This window comes from Nanorana parkeri, unplaced genomic scaffold (assembly GCF_000935625.1).
Source record: "Nanorana parkeri isolate BGI_ZX_2015 unplaced genomic scaffold, ASM93562v1 scaffold1263, whole genome shotgun sequence".
Taxonomy (NCBI): domain Eukaryota; kingdom Metazoa; phylum Chordata; class Amphibia; order Anura; family Dicroglossidae; genus Nanorana; species Nanorana parkeri.
In genome coordinates, this window is record NW_017307531.1 from 208655 (window position 1) to 228184 (window position 19530).

Below are 19530 nucleotides of genomic sequence, written 5' to 3' on the forward strand. Positions count from 1 at the left end.
TCTCGGTGTGGGAAAGGTATTTTACTTCAACTGTTGTTCTACTGTATGCTTTAGCTGTCAGTGTGGTCTGGCTCTCAGCATCTGGGGTAACATGTCACGTTCTAACATAAAGGGATAGTCTGGTGTGCATTCTGATATGCAGACCCTAGTCATGTTCATATCTGCAGTACTATATAAAAAACATTAACAGGTATGCATATTTCATAGATAAATCTATACAGACACATTCATGGTAACTGGCTTAATAACCAGCTTAAAGGAAAAATATGCTGAGAAATTTTAAGGTTGCCTTTGTTGGCTTCCTGAAGATCCATGTTGCCTCTGGCTTTATGGACAGGCATACGTTTGTAGCCAATGAAATCAGAGTTAAGTCAAACTTCCGATCTTCCTACTTGTTTCAGGGTTTCAGGCCAGTAACTCAGAGGGGGTGTGGGAGCAGGGGTGAGATATGGGAGCAGAGAGGAAAGTGGGAGCAGAGGGGAGAGAGGGAGCCGAGGGGAGAGTATGAGCAGAGGGGAGATGTGGGAGTAGAATGGAGATGTGGGAGCAGAGGGGAGATGTGGGAGTAGAATGGAGATGTGGGAGCAGAGGGGACGTGGGAGAAAAGGGGATGTGGGAGAAGAGGTGTTTGGGGGAGATTGGGAGCAGAGGGGGGATGAGATAGCAGAGGGTATGTGGGAGCAGAAAGGTGATGTGTGAGCAGAGGAGATGTGGGGGAGAGTGGGAGCAGAGGGGAGTTGTGGGAGCAGAGAGACGATGTGGGAGCAGAGAGACGATGTGGGAGCAGAGAGACGATGTGGGAGCAGAGAGACGATGTGGGAGCAGAGGGGAGATGTGGGAGCAGAGAGGGGATGTGAGACCAGAGGGGAGATGTGGGAGCAGAGGGGGATGTGGGAGCAGAGGAGACGTGGGAGAAGAGGGGAGATGTGGGAGCAGAGGAAATGTAGGAGAAAAGGGGAATTGTGGGAGAAGAGGGGATGTAGGAGCAGAGAGGGGATGTTGGAGTAGAGGGGAGATGTGGGAGCAGAGGTGGATGTGGGAGCAGAGGAGATGTGGGAGAAGAGGGGAGATGTGGGAGCAGAGGGGAGATATGGGTAAAGAAGGGATGAGGGAGCAGAGGTGAGATGTGTGAGCAGATGGGAGATATGAAAGTAGAGGGGGCTCTCTCATCACATGTTGTGGGGGTGTCAAATAAGATAGCGTGGGACATGAACATTTTAATGGCCAGTCAGATGTTCTACATTAGTGTAAGTGTTGTTTCCTCAAATCAATAATTTTCGTAATCAGGACTTTGTAGTCCTCTGGTGCTCAACCTGTTCCCTGGGGGCTGTATGCAGCCCTTTGGCATTTATTTTGTGGTCATCGGGATCCCTGAAGACAGTGGTCTGTTGTGGTGCTTACTAGAGCCAATAAAGGAAAACTATTCTTTAGACTGGCTTCTAGAACGTAAAGGGTTTGGTTTCTTTGACTTTTTCTGTGTTTTCTGTTTCCTCTGATTTCCCTTTTTATGATGGATCATGCTGAGAGAGATATCAATTGTGGCATAAGTAGTTTATAAGAGGGCTGTAGGGAGTACAGATGTGAAAACGTTGACTTTGCAAGCTGGATAAGCCCTCATCTCTTGCAGTCTCATGTAATGTGTCTCCATGTTATGCCTCTCTACTGAAGCATGTCCCCTGTCTCCAACAACTACTATAGCATGTTCACAGTCCCTGACTATCTCCCAGGGGTGGACTGGGCCTGGGGGGCAGGGTGGCAATTGCCCCCCGGGCCTCTCTGATGCCACCACGAACGGCCCCTTGACCCCCACTGCCACCTGCACCTGGCTGCCCGCCGCATCCGACGCGGCTCTGTGATCGGTGCGGCCGCTGCTCGTCAAGGAGGTGCTCCGGAGGCCCCAGCAGGGGGCCCTCTAACATGCAACAACCAGGGTCCATGGAGCCCCCCACTGACCAGGCCAAGGTAAGGTGACAACATTTTTTAAAACAAAATCTGGGGACATTTTATACCCGGAAACATAAAACAAACTTTTTTTTTTTATATTCACCTGATCCCTGCATCCACCAAAAGAGCGGCCTCCCGTCTCCCATGCTGTTAGAAGCTGCATACGGCATGTGCTGGTTACTACTTAAACTGGCACACGCTGTGTGCAGCTTCTGAGAAGATACGCTGTTAGCATAGTGGGAGCGATGCAAAATGTGCAGCCGGCTTCCTCGCTATCGATTACACAAATCAAAAGCTCCAAAATGGGAACATCAACCGAAAAATATATAGGAAAGGATTGCTAGGGGTGCAGTCCCACTTCAGCCAAGGGAACTGTAACACTATGGGAAAAAACAAAAGAGAAGGGCGCCCACCCTAGTGCAGATCGTCGGACGTTCTGACGAAGGGGGCGTGACCCCGGAAACGCGTTAACGAAAGCATTCTGTGCTGGCACACAGGCTGACTGTGCAGCCTCTTACTGATGTCTCCATGCTTTTGTTGAAAGCTCTTATTTCGATCCACTATTGTGAGTATGTTTTTACTCTGTTTTGCTGCCTTTCATATTAAAAACAATCTGCACTAGGGTGGGCGCCCTTCTCTTTTGGCTTCCTCGCTATGCTAATAGCGTATCTTCTCAGAAGCTGCACACAGTGCGCGCCAGTTTAAGTAGTAACCAGCACGCTCTGTATGCAGCTTCTAACGTGCGAGATGGGAGGCCACACTTGTTGGTGGATCCAGGGATCAGGTGAGTATTAAAAAAAAAAATGTGTTTATTTTATGTTCCCGGGGACATAATTTGTCTGGGGATGGTCTCCTGAATCCGGGGACTGTGCCCAGAAATCAGGGATGAATGTAGGGCTGCAACAACTAATCGACTAAGTCGATTATAATCGATGATTGAAAAAGTTGTCAACATTTGCAATAATCGATGAATCCACTTTCGATTAGTTGTCCCTGTTCACGGCTTCACACACGCCACGTGCCGCACCTCCTCCCCGCCTCACGCTTTCCACTGCCAGACCTGCCCACCCACATCCACGCTCCACACGCCCCACCTCCCCCCGCCTCACGCTTGCTGCTGCCAGACCCGCCCGCATCCACGCTCCACACGCCGCCCCGCCTCACCCTTGCTGCTACCAGACCCGCCCGCCTGCATCCACACGCCGCACCCCCTCCCTGCCTCACGTGCACCTCCCACATCCACGATCGGCACAGGGATGCGGGGAGAAGAAGTAAGGAGGAGCAGCGGTGAGGGGATGACAACCGCCGACAGATAGGCCCGATCTCAGAAGCAAGTTGCTGGAAGACTGCTTATACATACTACTGTATGTATAATGTATTGCTGGGGTTTGTTGTATTCCTATATAGCTGGTGCTGGTGGTATTCTGCATTGCGCTGTATAGGGGACTTCAAATCCCAGCAATAATACATTATACAGCGCAATATGGAATTCCACCAGCTATAATGTACTATTGCTGGGACTTGTAGTCCTCTATAGCTGATAGTATTCTGCATTGTGCTGTATAATGTATTATTGCTGGGATTTGTAGTCCCCATATACAGCGAAATGCAGAATACCACCAGCTGACGAGGCATCCCTCCACTACCAGTGTGCTTTACATTTCCTAAACCGATAAATACATTCACACTACTGTTACATGGATGGCAAAAGTGGCAGACAGGTGCGGGAGAAGGCGGGGGAAGAGGCAGAGCGGGAGGGGGGCCAAGTTGCTGCACCATGGGCCTCTGGGTTGTACTTGCCCCCTGGGCTAGTACAGTCAACCACTGCTATCTCCTGTTACATGTCTGCAACTCTCTCCATTTTCTTGTGCATGTCTGCAATCTCTAACAGCTTACTGTTGCAATGCATTTATTGAATATTATGTGTGGCGCTTAGGTGATGTCAGGGGATACCCTTGAGGCCTCCTGTATCAAGTAAGTTTACCACCACTGCAGTAGACAGCTATTTTAAAGGTTGCTTTCTCACCACCATGTTTTTCCATTAACGTTGGGTTTTTTCTACTTAATTGCATACACATTTCACTTTCCTCTATAGTTACTGCAGTACAGTTACTCTGTGATTCATTTGCCAATCCACTGGCTATTTTATGATTTGTGTGCTTTTATTTTCAGTTATTACCCCATGAACTGCACAAAGCCATGCTTGTCTGCATGCTACATTTGCAAAAACAGGTGAGGACATTGTTTTAATGTGTTTTCTATTGAGATTAATTGAATGCTGATTAATTCATACAGCTGCCAGTTGCAGCCACCATTTGATCACATCAATGTGCCGTAATGTAACAGCACAGAGAACTGTAACAGCACAAAGCAATTGGCACAAGCAAGCAGGTAAACACATATTCAGTCAAAGTAATATTAAACTCTCAACTTTTTTTCAATCCAGATCAAACAAATTTATATTGTCCAGCAAAGTATTTCTTTACATTTTTGCCCACACACTTACAGTCATCATATTCCCAACAGCTCCACTTCCTAAATTTCCTGTCCAGTACAAGAGACAGAGAAGTATCCAGCAGCCGTCCATATACTAGCGTGGAGAAGGAAGAAGGGATGAGAGAAGAGGCATGAGAAAGAAGCGGGGGACATGGGAGTTGATTGCCTTGCTGTGCCTGTGTGTTTGTGGAGACACACACAGCTTTCTAGCACACACAAGGGTGGCTGATTGTGTTGAATAACACAAGCACTATACTGTAGATCACTTTGCATTTGGAGGTTGGCTGGTCTAATGTAAAGATCACATTTCATCATAATGGACTATCACCTGAATTAACTGTATTTATCTGAGAAATGTTTTTTAAATTGTTTTGCTCAATTTGTCCTTTTATGTTTTATTATACAGAATAATCACTTATCACTGTAGTTAGGGATCACTTAGCGCGGCACTTTTTTATATTGTGATTTTTGAACTATTTTACTGCCACTGATCACCAATGCTAGGGGAGGAGGGACTATTTTACTGCTATTGACCACCAATGCTGGCAGGAGGAGGGACTATTTTACTGTCACTGACCACCAATGCTGGGGTGGGGGGGGGACTATTTTACTGCCACTGTTTTACTACATCCCCCCTCCCAACATTGTTAGGAGGGGGGGATTCCATTTCAGTGTTCATCTCAGGCAGCAGAAGAGCTGAACCACCCCTGTAGACAAGGATTGGCAGAGTTGGTGGGTTTGAAAATGTTTGCATGCAGATGCACCCTGCAGCATGGGAACTCTGCGCTGTCTGTGAATTTTACTAATGTATGTATACATAGCATAAATAAATATGGGAAAACAGTTTAAATTGAACGCATTTATTTTCTTACAGAAAGATTGCAGAGAAAACAGCAACATATGTAATGACTGTGATCCATTGCTGTCTGTCAGTGAGTAACCTCTGTCATGCTATGCCGCCGATAATGTAATCTCTGCACTTAGGGACACTGTAAAATACAAAATGAAAATATTTCCTTTATACTCACCAAAGGAAGCCAACCACATCTATGCTGTTCACCTTCAGCTTCTTCATCTATGGAAAGTGAAGCAAAGGGGAAGCTAAATGTTAAAAACAATTACTGTCTTTATGGTTTGGAAGCAAACTGAGCAGATGTATCTATTTATTTTCAATGTACTCATTTGTAAGGAGGTACAAATGGCCGGAAAGCTACAAATAATAATGCAAGTGCTCTCTACTGTTTGTGGTCAGAATAGCATAACATGTTTAGAAGATTCCACCAAAAATTGTGTTAAAGCAGAACTGAAGCCATTTTTAAACATTTTGGAGTAGGGAAGGTTATAACCCCTGTCAGATTTGTTTTGTTTTTTGGCCACCCTGGTCCTATTGGGGAGATTTTGCTTCACTTCCTGTCCTATAGCCGCAACATGAAGTAAGAGGAAATCTCTGGTGGTCAGCAGAGTCACCAGAACCAGTGCTCCCATTGGAAGATTTCCACTCTATTCCTGTTCTAGTGCAAACCCAAAATATGGGATTTTCTTTCACTTTTAGTGATAAGCGTCACCAGGACAAATAGAGGGAGTACATCTCCCTAATGGGGATACAGTCAGCAATAAAAACCTGACAGGTGCCATGCAAAGTGACTTGTGATTGAAAGATGGGTGGATGAAAGACAGGATCTACTTCCTTCCAATATATATTTGTATTGAGGGAAATAATTGTACAACTATGAACTATGTACAACTATTGCAGACTCTTGCACACTTGAAGGGACTGCTGCCAGTGTGAAAGATCAGTGAGGTAAAAGGTATCCCGCAACACTTGTGGGAGGCTTTCTGCCATAAGCGGACAACACCAGTACATGGGACACACCTCATTTGAGGTAAGTTATATCTCTGAGGCTCCGTAACAAAAAGTTATGAAACTTCAGCTCTAATGCCCATATGTGTATCTGGGAAGTGCAATGCATAAGTCTGGAATAGGTCTGTTCCCTGTTAGTGGTTCTGGATAACCATAGGGAGAATAGATTTGGTATTATGCACCTATAAAAAGCATACGTGCAGTGCCCTTTACATGGAAGGTAATGATCAATAATTATTTTAATATCCTCATAGATGAGACAGAGTGCCTGCAATGTGAATGTAGAATTCATCAGATGTAAGATCAGATGACTGTGAGTTCATGTGTGCTAAAAGCTAAAAAAAAAAAAAAAAAAGATTTAACCCCTTTATGCCTGGCGTTGTTTTTGTTTTAACATTATGTATCTATTCATGAAAGAAAAAAAAAAGCCAGTATAGCTTGAGAGAGATATCTCTCTCGATCTATAGGAGCTGTCAGAATGCCGGCAAAAGCCGGCATGTGTGTCTGCTCTGCTTTGACTCTCAGACACCCGATATTAAGGTATCGGGTGTCTGAAAAAGGTTAACCCTTTCATTAATGAATGCCTCTGTAGTAAGGGCATCCATTAATGAATGTTAAAAGCTGGTTCTCAGCGGTTAACAGCCCTCTAAAGCAGCAAATAACTCGTCACGTACGGTGTACGTGACAAGTCATTTGGTCCCTTTGTGGCTGGACGTACAGTGTACGTCTCCCGTCACAAAGGCGTTAATGCTGAACTACAGCCTAATAAAGTATGTTTGTATTTCTCAGTATTGTGAAAAAATAGAAAATGCAGCTTTCCCTGCAATACTCAATTACTCTCCAGAGCTGTCTCACACAGAAAGTCCTCTGTGAGGCCCAGCGCTTCTAGTCTTCTGGGTTGAATGACCGCCAGCACCATCCAACACAATTCCTGTTGGCCAATGCTGTGTTGGAGAGTTCTGCTCTAAAGAGCCAGTCAATCCAAAAGTGATATTTTAGCTATAGGTGGAACAGTGTAGGCTGCATCAGGCTCTGCTTTTACTCACTTCGATACTTTAACAGTGAAATCTCCCTACTGTAATTACCATCTATGTTTCTACTTATCTGGCAGTTTGGGATGTTCCCATTCACCATTGTGTGTTGCATCTCCTTCTGTTCAGACCCAGGAATTCAATAATAAGGATCTCACCAACAGAGTCTTTAAAAGTACAGCAGAAAGTGTCAAGTGGTTTTACTCTTCAGAATCTCCCCAAAACAAACAAGTTTAACAAACAAGTTATTGAACATACCACTTGTGAACCATAATTTAACCCAGGGCGGCAGTATAATTATACAGAGGAAACACTTTTGAAGCAGAGCATTGCCTGAGCCATAATGGCAAAGAAGATGGTAAATATATTTAGATACCTGCAAGTTAGTTACCTACTTACAGTCACAAATACATCACTATCATTACATAGTGGAATATAATATACTTCCCAACTGTCCCTCATTCGGAGGGACTGTCCCTCATTTGGAACCAAATCCCTCTGTCCCTCTTTGCTCCTCAGTTGTCTCTCATTTTAGTCTGATGTACAGATGTCTATGTAAATGTTCTATTTAGCTACCCAAAGTGTTATTTTGCACTAAAACCTTTATATTATCCTTTAATTATCTTGTTTGCTATTTTGAAAAGTTAATGGTGAAAAAAAAAAAATTCCGGGTTTAAGCAATATTTTTTGGCATATCATTTCTTAATGGTCTGCATATTTGGGTGCATGTGTGTCTGTTGCCATACATGGTGGTGCATGGCCCTTTTTCTCATCTCAGAAAGTTGGGAGGTATGGTAATATTAACTAGACATGTATCCTCTTAGTAAAGTCTTCTTCTCCTGTATGTTCTGTATCTGGCATGCATTGTAGAGCCTGCTTACAAATGTTTATAGAAGCATCTGTAAAGAAAAGATATTAAAAATGTGGAAGTTTCTTTTAAAATAGGGAGTGTTTATTTAGAAGATGCTTGTTTAATTCTGCCTTTCCTATTACACATGTGTAATAGGACCTGACAAATTCTACAATACTTTACAGTACATAAACCATACCTATCATCTTTTTTTGCAAATCTGCAGTGATTTGTGCCTTCTACATGGAGAGACTGTCAAAGAACTGCACCATACAATGATCAATGGAGTCACACTAACCAGAGCATTAATCCTGCATCTGCAAGTGAAAAAGACAATGATTCCACTACAACAAAATATGAAAATAAGTACAATTATTATAAGACACATAAGCCTGGAGCAGGTCTCAAATGTCAGAGAAGAAATGTCAAACAGGCCCCTCACTTATAAGTTCTTCTGCATAGTATAACAAGGACACTCGACTGTAGTCCAGGAAATTCAAGTAAAATGCAGTTTATTAAGGGCAAACACAAAAAAAGTCTCTGTTCATCCACAGGGTTGCCTTCCCCTGTTACACAAGGCAGCTTGCAGCATCATAAAAGGCAGTCTCTTGTTCACATAAAGGCCAACATTTATGCACTTCTCATGATAATCAGCCTTCTTCAGCGTATACAGTCCTTAGTAGCTTTCCTCAGCTCTAAGTCTCTCACCTCTGTGTGATACTCACACTGCTCTCCCAGCAGTGGATCACGGACTCTCTCAGCGGTGTCCAACAGGTCCCTTGGGTCATCGACCTTCCTGACATCTCCCAGCCTCCCCCGGCTGTTCCTCCAGCACGCACCTGAGTCTGCCCGTGTGCCTCCTGCACACACACAACTCCAACTCAACTCTTTCTGAGCACTAGGCTGGCTTCTTAATGAGGCTGCTCTCAGCCACCTGATCAGCCCAGGCTGGTCATTGGCAACACCTGGCCCCAGGACTGGAGAACTCATCCCACCCAGAGCTCTAAGAGATCTCCAGAGCACCAGATCCCAGCTACAATTAGGAAAACCTGGAACAACCTGAAAAACCAGGTTCTTCCTTATAATATGGTTCACATTCTGGACCCTCTCAGCCCCTCTGGCTGAGAGTCCTGGGTGCCAAAGTTGCCATACTACACCGTGGCATTGCCATGCGCTGCCACAATAGTCAGTGTGGATACTCTGTATCTTAAATTGACCCTTTCTCTAGTTAAATTTGAACAACAGGTGACTTAAAAATAAGCTTGTACTTTACTTTTCTGGAGGGTGGTGACTCAAATTCTAACTCTCTTTAAGAGCTCTGGGTGCTGCTGCCTTATGGCATTTCTGGATGTGTCTGGATAGCATGCGGTGTCCATTTTTCTAACTCCAAGACAGGGTTGCTTTAATGACTTGCCATCCGGCCATCATAATTAAATGGCTGGACAGCTCGCACTTGAGGGACGGGTGGATGGCTGTTTCATACAAGCATTGAGGTGGCTACAGAGTAGCCTGATCCCTTGTACGGTGCTAAGGAAGTGTGCAAAACCCTCCTCCGTCGCTGCTCCTGACTATCCCAGGTTCCGCTGTCCCCTATGTGATAGCAATAAAAATAAGTGTAAGAAACAAAAGTTTAAAAAGTCACATATAAAAAAATAAAAATTTGTTTTTAAAGCCCCTTACACACGCTTACGTGTGAAAATGACAATTGCACCACACATGTCACATATGACTGCAAATATCGGAGTGCGAGCAATAATTTTAGGGCCATTAATAACTGTTAACACCAAATTGTTAAGTAAAAGCTTTTAAAGCTTGCCTATGGGCAATTTTTGTTAAGGTCGTTTTTTTGTGATTTCCCAGGTGCACACAAGGCTTGACATGTTTGGTGTCTATTTACCCAACATGACCTCATCTTTTATATTTTACCAAAAAATTGGGCAATAATAAAGCTTTCATAACATAACGTAGTGAAAACAGTGTTTTTTCAACATTTACAGTACTTTTTTTCTTTAAATAGTAAAAAACCTAAAACCCCAGAGGTGATTTAGTACCACTAAAAGAAAGCTCTACCTGTCCGCCAAAAATTATATAAAATTAATTTTAGTACAGCAATGCATGACTGAATAAATGTCAGTCAAAATACCTCAGAATTGAATACTGAAAAATGGCCTGGACAGGAAGGTTGTATAATACCCCAGTCTTTAAGTGGTTAAAGTGTATTTCCACCGTTGCAACCAAATTTGAGAAAACCCAACTATATTATTATTATTATGTGTTCCCATTTATACAGAATACCTAAAAATATATATAGATATTTTAAGATAAATAATATTCTAGTTGTTTGTTTGGAGCGGGTTCATACACAGGACAGTTTTTTTGCGCAATTACAGACAATGTGCCACCCAAGTATTTAACCCTGTGTTAGTGCAAACAGTGTACGCCTGATAATAATTAAAGATGTGTCAGCACAGTACAGACAGGGTTATTTAAACATAACTCCCCACCTCCCCTCCTTAATATTACATAGAATGGTTAAGCTAAGTAAGTTTTTCAGCAAATAAAAAGGTAACAAACATAAAGTAGGTATTATCCCAATTTGGCTGTGAAAGTGGAAATACAGTTTAAGGCCCTTAAAGTAGAATTTCAGGCTAATACACATCAGCACCACACATACGCATGCAATACAGCAATATACATATTTGCATGCATATTTCCACATGAAGCCTCACATAGCAGTGTATACACTCATAAACACTTTTGTAGAGTTTTAAAAACACAAATACACATATGCTGAACACTTTGTTTTTAGAACCTATTAGGTAATATAATTCAGGGATCATAACTGCTTATACTGCTTCCCTGGTCAGATTGCCCCTATCCCTATCTTTATAATAGGAAAGTCCTGAATTTTGTATGCTTCCTAACCTCTCCAAATATGGCATCTGTATCAATAAAGCCTCTGATATGAATTTTATCAATAGCATGAATAGTCAAAGCAAAAACATAGGTAATGGACATAATATTGGGAGAGGCTTCCCCTTACAATGTGCATAAAGAATGTGAAATCATATGTTACCGTGGATTTTCATGAACTACTGTTAATTTTTTTAATTCCTAACATGCCTAGTAATGTGTAATCAAACAATGCATGCAACACAAAATATGCCTACAGACATCAGAAAATACTTTCCTGTTTGTAGTTCCTTCCTTCCCCCAGACATGCCCTGGCTGTACTATTTATGGAGAAAGGCCAGGAAAAAAAATTGGCATCGTTGATTTTTCCTGTTAGTTTGTTAATGCTTTTCACCAATTTATGGTGGTCCTGGGATGTCCTACCTCGATAGGCACAAGCATGTGCATTTGCCCAATTTAAATGTGCATGACTATACAACAATCTTCCATCTGAAAAATTGTTTGGCAGTCTGATCATGGAGGATCTGGCAACCAAATTATCAATGACTGTATGTGGCTTAAGTCAACATGCACTGTGCTTTTGTGAACAGAAGACAGGATTGAGAGATCTGGCATCCCAAACTGAAAAGTATACAATAAGATATATTCTATGACTTTTGTCAGTTTTCACATTGAGGAATGGATATACAGCAGTAAATGAGACAACTTCACTTTAAATGGCAATAGTGATGCATGGCCAGACCCAAGTTCTTAATGCAGGAATGTGAAATGTGATTTTATTTTGTAGAATAAGATACAATAATGAGCTTTAAGAGGTAGAGAGTGAGCAATTTCAAATGATTCTCATTTTACAAGGAATTTAGGGTGCCTTTTGATCCAGTGAAAAAAGACAGGCTTTCATATAGAATTGGAGGTTACTGTAATCAGAACTTTTTTTTCCAGTTTTTTTCAAACACTCTAAGCAAAAAGTAAAGTAAGAAAAAACTATTCAAAACTATTCTTTTTTTTTGTGGCCGTTACCAAATGTCAGTCAAAGTACCGCAGCGCTGAATACTGAAAAATGGCCTGGATGGGAAGGGGGTTTAACACCGCGGATGTCAACTGGTTAAAATGTTATGGAGGTGAAGGCAGCAAGATTTGAACATTGTTTGGATGGCATGAGGGGAGGGAAGGATAGTTGTGCTATTGATCTCAATGGAAAAGTTGGGGAAGTAGTGTGGGGAGGGGATATCATGAGCTCAGTTTTTGAAAGACTGAGCTTTAGGAAGTAGTATGACATACATACTGATATGTCAGTTTGTAAATTAGTGATGTGCAAGGAGACTAAAGGGGTAAGCTGAGGCGTTAAAGAGAGATAGATTTGCATATAATCAGCAAAGAGATGGTATTGGAACCTATGCGGGGTTATTAACTGACCAAATGAGGAGGTGTAGATAGATAATAGAAGTGGTCCGAGGACAGAGCCTTGGAGAACTCCTAAGCAAAGAGGAAGAGGAAAGGAGGAGATAGAGTTGTAGGTGACATCGAAGGAATGCTAAGCTAGGTAGGAAGAGAAACAGGAAAAAGCATTGGAGGCCAAGGGAGTGGACTTTTCTTGAGGAAAAAAAAGCAGAAAGGTCTAACAGTCAGAGTACTAAGTAGTGGCCATTGGTTTTAGCGGTTAGTAAGTTTTTGTAGACTTGCGAAAGCCAGACTATATGGGCATTAGCCTACAAAGCCATTCAGTGGTAACAGTGCTAATAACTACATTCATAAGAGACAGCGAAGAAAAGTGAAAATGTTGTGACCTAATTGTTGAAAAATATTTCTTGCACATCAGCATCAGTAGACCACAGTATGTTCCTCTCTGCCTATATAGGTAGTGCATATAATTTGCACCACTGTAAATGTGATACATTAGATTTCAACACTGGTAGATTTTGACACAGAGCTCCCAGTGCAAAGAGATATGCTTTACCATAAACAATCTCTCACACTTTCTACCCTGCAACCACAAGCTCCACACTGACCTTCCTTAATGTAAATGTTGTTTTCATACTTACCTGTCCTGTGCTGGGATCTTCTACACCAAAAGATATTCAGCGCTGCAAGTTACTGTTTCACTGCAATTGTTAGGAGCATATGACCAATTTGTTTCTAGACTACTGTATTTTGCTGTCTATATAGGAAAGACCTGTCATTTTTAAGACACCAATATATAACATAAAAAAAACCAATGAAGGACTGGCAGAATGCTAGTTGGTAATGCCAGGACAAGGGCTTCTAGCACCTACCTGGATGGAGACTGGGCTAAACAGGGGCTTACTCTTGCAAAACCAGTCCAACTCCCCTGGAGGCGGAGGAAGGACTGAGGGAGGCAACAGTGCTGGTGAGATGATCTGGTGGTGATCATAGGCCAGGATCATACACGGATCAATGGAGTCACAGGAACAGATTGCAAGGCATATGGAAAGAGCTCAGAAGACCAGTCAGGAACTAGCTGGATTGTAAAGGGTGTCTGGCGCCAATTAGTAGTATGTGCATGCACATGCTTGCAAACATACACCACGGTAACATCTGCACATAGGATTTCCAATACAAACATGTTTGTGCATACTTCCACGTGCACGTCCACACTCACATCCGCATGCACAACCACGCGCATATTCACACGCACATCCGCATGTGTGACCACCAGCACATGTATGCCCACCAGTTAGCATGTGTTTGCCTATTATCCTAAGGAGATGGCTGTTATGAACTCGTACAGGCATCCTAGTAAGTATTTTACACACATATGCATGAACATCATCTGAAGTAAACAAGAATGTGGCTGTTACAAGGGTATGAAGCAGGCACTGTAGAAAGTGTTTTCAGGCCCACAAACACTTCCATTAGTCAAGAGCCACTATAACTATAATTATTATCTGTAGTATAATTCACTGTTTGTTGACTGACTACAATTTATGTTGCAAGCTGAATGCGATATAGAAAACAACTAAGGTTTTTTCCCTTTGATTTTAAAGAAATGTTATAACCTTGCAGGGGTTTAGCTGTGTGGTGTTTTCCCATTAGTCACTCATCTGTACAGCTTAACAGCCAGGGAGAAAAATGAATTACTACCTTATAAAGTACCCTTAAGGCTTCCAATTTATTCAGTTGAAGAACATTTTTTTTGTACGTCAGTATGGTTTACTCACGGATTTGTAATTTTTGTTACCTTGGTGGGACATATATCATTATTAAGCTTTTTATCTCTATTGAAATAATCTAAAAAGGATCTCTCTTATAGTATGTTTTTGTACTAAAAATTTCCAATATGGAAATTTAGATCAGCTTAATGTGAGACAGCTTGTTGTGTAAATAAAACTACATTTTATAACTTCAGGCCAACAAAGAACCCGCTGCATATACACAGACTTGCCTGAGGACCTGTGTAAAGTAATAAGAATAAAATAGAGACATAAATCTCTTGAGTGATTTGGAAATCACAATGCTGATGAATGTCCAGTATAAACAGCCTTAGTAAAACCATGTTAGCAGGTACACCTCTCTTTCCTCCGGGTAGCTGGCTGTCAAACTGTAGCTTAGTACAATTTGTTGTGAGACTGCTTGTCTCCTGTTTACAAGATAGGAACTGTTTGGGAAGGCAGTCTCAAACAAGACTAGACTTTTATAATTACTCACTCCACTAAAATGTGCAGAGCTAAAATAATAAAAAAAAACTATATGAGGGGAATTTATCAAAACTGGAGCAGACAAAATCTGGAGCAGTTGTGCATGGCAACCAATCAGCATCCACCTTTCATTTTCAAAGCTTAACTGAACAAACTGAAGAGTGAAGCTGATTGGTTGCCATAGGCAACTACTCCAGATTTTGGCTGCTCCAGTTTTGATAAATTGCCCTATATGTATTTTAGTGAAGTTATGCAAAGTAAATGCGCCAACAAACAAGGTGCATACCAATGTGATGTAACAATAGCCACCAAAAGTGTAAATTCAATCAATATATTATGAAAATGCACACAATAAAGAATGTATAAAAATTATTTTGTTAAAAGTTGGCCATTTTCAAAAAAGATCTCTAAATCCAGAAATTGGATTTGCGTTGGATGTACGGGATATGTAAGTGTTATGTTTTTATCATTCATATTCAAAATCTCAAGGAATCTGTTTAAATTGTCCCTACTACCATCTCAAATCATGAATATGTCATCAATGAACCATTTATACATCAATTATTCCTTTGGTTTCATATTTAGAATAGTCTCTGTCTCCCATTTGAACATAAAAGCATGAGGGAACTTGAATTAAAAATTCTGATATCCAATGGTGAGAGGTGTCATGTTATGGCACCACGGGCACGTATCTATTGTGCAGAATGTCAGCAGTTCTGTACCCCTGATGAAGTCGACTGGACGTAACGTACGTCTGGTGGAACTAGCTGACATGGTGGACGTTGGAGCTGGAACAACACAAGGAAGTTGGGGTTACAGTGCCGATCCCGTGATACAGTATATGGGCTGTATTCAAGTTTTTATTGTAAGTAAGGTTTTTGAATAAATGCTGTTTATTTGTATGGTACACACTATGGTCCATCTCCTTTTCTCTATCCATACCATCTGAATGAGGGAAGTATTATAGGATCAGGGTGTCCCGCCTGTCAATACAGGGATCTGCGTACTACAGGTCCCTATTAGAGGTGAGCACCTTTCTTAAAGGGTGTGTGATCACTGCAGCACAAGATCGGGTGGATGGAAGTGTGGAGGTTTTTGGAGTTTTAACACTATCAGCACTGATAGATGGAGCATGAGAGCAGTGTGGTGCACTTTATGGACACATTGGGGTCTGTTCACGAAGCTGCCAAAGGATCTGGCCGTAGCTTCGGCCGATGCTTCGGCTAGCTTCGGCCCCAGGACCTCTTCGGTTCAGTAGAAATGAAGGGGTGCTGTAGGGCTATTCACAATAGCCCGTACAGCTCCTGAACATGGCCGAGCGGCTCAGTCGAGCCGAACGCATATGCATCGGCTCGGCTGAGCCGTGCTGAAAGCCGAAGCTAGCCGAGCGGCTCCGGCCACTTGCAGAGAGATCAGCGTCCCTGGTTACCTGCTAACCAGGGACACTGATCTCCAAGCAGCAAACTCTCCCTGGCACCCCAGGAGTCTCCTGCTCCCGGCCGCCAAGGAGAGAAACACTGCTGTTTATTTTTTTTCTTTATTCTGACACGGAGCGATGTCAGAATAGAAAAAAATGTATAAAAAAATTTCCCATTGAAATGCATTGCTACATTCCTATTGGCTATTTAAATTTGCAATAGCCAATAGTAAACTAGCATTGTACGCACCCTCTGCTGCAGTTCTCCATCAGGTCCATCAGCAGAGGGCGGGTACAATGCTAGTTTACTATTGGCTATTGCAAATTGAAATAGCCAATAGGAATGTAGCAATGCATTCCAATGGGAATTTTTTTTTCTATTCTGACATCGTTCTGAGTCAGAATAAAGAAAAAAAAAGACAAAGCAGTGTTTCTCTCCTGGGCGGCCGGGAGCGGGAGGCTCCCAGAGCGCCCGGGAGAGTTTTTTTTCTTTTTTTTTTGACGGCAGCAGAGCCGTCGGACAATAGGAAACTATTGGGCGGAGCTAGCTGTCACGGCTATTCACTCACTGCTGTTTGCATCTATAAGAATAGACCGAACAGCAGTGAGTAGCTTGCCGGAGGTTCGAACTCCTTCTGCACTTCGGGTCATGTGAAGCAAGCCGATGTACGGCTGATTTCAGCCGATGTACGGCTGAAATCAGCCGTACCAGCCTGAAGTGAATAGCCGAACAGTGTTCAGCTCACTTCACTTGGGGTCGGTTGTTCACTCGGCTGCCCTCGCCTATAAATAGATTTACAGCCAGCCCTGTCCCAGCTTCCCTCACTCACAGTTTTACTCCGATCCCTGTTGCCTCACGTGGTGCCTCTCGTAGTCGGCGCTGGGCAGGATTGCTGCATCGTGTCTCGGTGCTCAGCTTGTGAGAGGCGCTCACAATTCTGCCCTGCTAACATGAATAGGTTAAATCATGATCCATAATACATATACAGCACACACGTCCAGTACACTGCAGTGTTAGAGTTACAATTATCCCCTGCTAACATGAATAGGTTAAATCATGATCCATAGTACATAATAGTACATAACATATAGTTGTACTATGGATCATTTAACCCATTCATGTTAGCAGGAGAGAATTGTAAATCTATTGCTGTAGTGAATTGGGAATGTGTACTGTACATGTACTACATATAGAGTACACTGCAGTAATAGATTTACAATTATCCCCTGCTAACATGAATAGGTTAAATGATCCATAGTACGTAATATGTACATAACATGTAGTTGTACTACGGATCATTTAACTCATTCATGTAAGCAGGTCAGAATTATAAATCTACTGCTGCAGTGCATTCTATATGTAGTACATATACATTACATATAGAATGCACTGCAGCAGCATATTTACAATTCTGACCTGCTAACATGAATGGGATAAATGATCCATAGTACAACTACATGTCATGTACTATTATGTACTATGGATCATTTTAACACCTTCATATTAGCAGTGCAGAATTGTAAATCTATTGCTGCAGTGCATTCTATATGTAGTACATGTACACTACATATAGAATACACTGCAGCAATAGATTCTTCTTGTTCACACAAAACACTAAGCCCAGACCCCGTCTTACTTACTGTTGCCTCGATCGTGGTGCCTCACGATTTTCCTCACATGTGAGGATGTCGTCGGTGCTGAGCGGAGGAGCGTTGCGTCACTGCTGTGGGCCGCGCTCCAGGTGTGGTCCTCTGGGCAGTCGCTGGCCACCTACATCAGGACCCCACCTGGAGCACCGCCCACAGCAGTGACGCGACGCTCCTCCGCTCAATGTCCATTGCTGTACAAGTACTTGTCAAAATGCCCTGTATCAGTCCCGATACCGATGCTAGCTTCGGTATCGAGACATCCCTAATGTTTACCATAATTAACCCTGTCTGTACTGTGCTGGCAGGTTTCCTTATTGGGTGTAATCTAGATGCATACCCTGTATGTCCCTAACAAAGGGATGAAGATCTCAAGGCTTGGTGGTACATTGTATGTTAATGCACTTAAAAAAAAACATGTTCCTCAGTCTGTCCCTTATCTGCACATTGTCATCTGTTCTAAGGAATAAAGGCCGTCTATAAAGCCTATGTAAAAACCTGCTCCGAGGTATTTATTTTTAGGTATGTTGTGTTAATGAGCACATAACAAACCTATAGTGAGAATTTCTTAAATTTGGCTGCAAAGGTGGAAATACACTTTAAGCTGGTCTTGACTTATCACCCCCATTTTCTAACCTGTCTGATTGCAAAACAATCATTTTTGGCTATAATGTAGGCTTGTGGGTTCCATAAAAAAGCCTGGTTTAAGAAAACCCTGTCATCAACTTAACAATTGCAGAGAAAAAAACATAGAAAAATCCAGAACTTGAAATGCTGATCTGCATTCCTTGCATGTATTTACTTACAATGTGCCTTTGAAAATGCTAGAACATGTGACTACTTCAGGAGAGTCAATTAGCTAATACAGTCCTCTCCCTCTTTGCATATCATAGCCCTCTCCTATGTGGGGGTTATAACCCGTTGGCTTTTTTCTATATATGTGTCCTATTGGGGAGAGTTACCTTCACTTAATTTATAACAGCCACAACAGGAAGTGAGAGTAAATCCCTCAAAAGAAAGGGAAATCCCTGATGGTCAGAAGGGCAGCTACAACCAGTGTGCCCATTGAAAGATTTCCTATCTATTCCTGTTCTAGTGTCAACCCAAAATTTGGGATTTTTTTTTACTTTCAGTGATAATGGTCACCAGCGCAAATAGAGTGAATCTCCCTAATGGGGACACAGACAGCAATAAGAACCTGGCAGATGTACTCGTTAGCGTGGCCAGATCCAGGTGAGAAGAGTCCTTAGCTGGTGAAGAGGCGGGTGTCAGGCATGTTCCACAAATTAAGACAATGTGTTTATTGGGATTGTGAACCAGTGATCATTAGCACACATATTGTGGCACTGTTAAGCCCAGTTTTTTAAGCTGTTATTAACTGACAGCAGATTGTGATTTAGAACAACAAATAAAAAAAAAACTCAAAAAAAGCATTTATACTGGTGTGAGCACTGCCGTGTATTTATTCTGGTGTGAGGACTGCCGTGCATTTATTTTGGTGTGAGGACTGCTGTGCATTTATTCTGGTGTGAGGACTGCCGTGCATTTATTCTGGTGTGAGGTCTGCTATGCATTTATTCTGGTGTGAGGTCTGCTATGCTTTTATTCTGGTTTGAGGTCTGCTATGCATTTATTCTGGTGTGAGGACTGCCGTGCATTTATTCTGGTGTAAGGACTGCTGTGCATTTATTCTGGTAATACCACATGTACCGAAG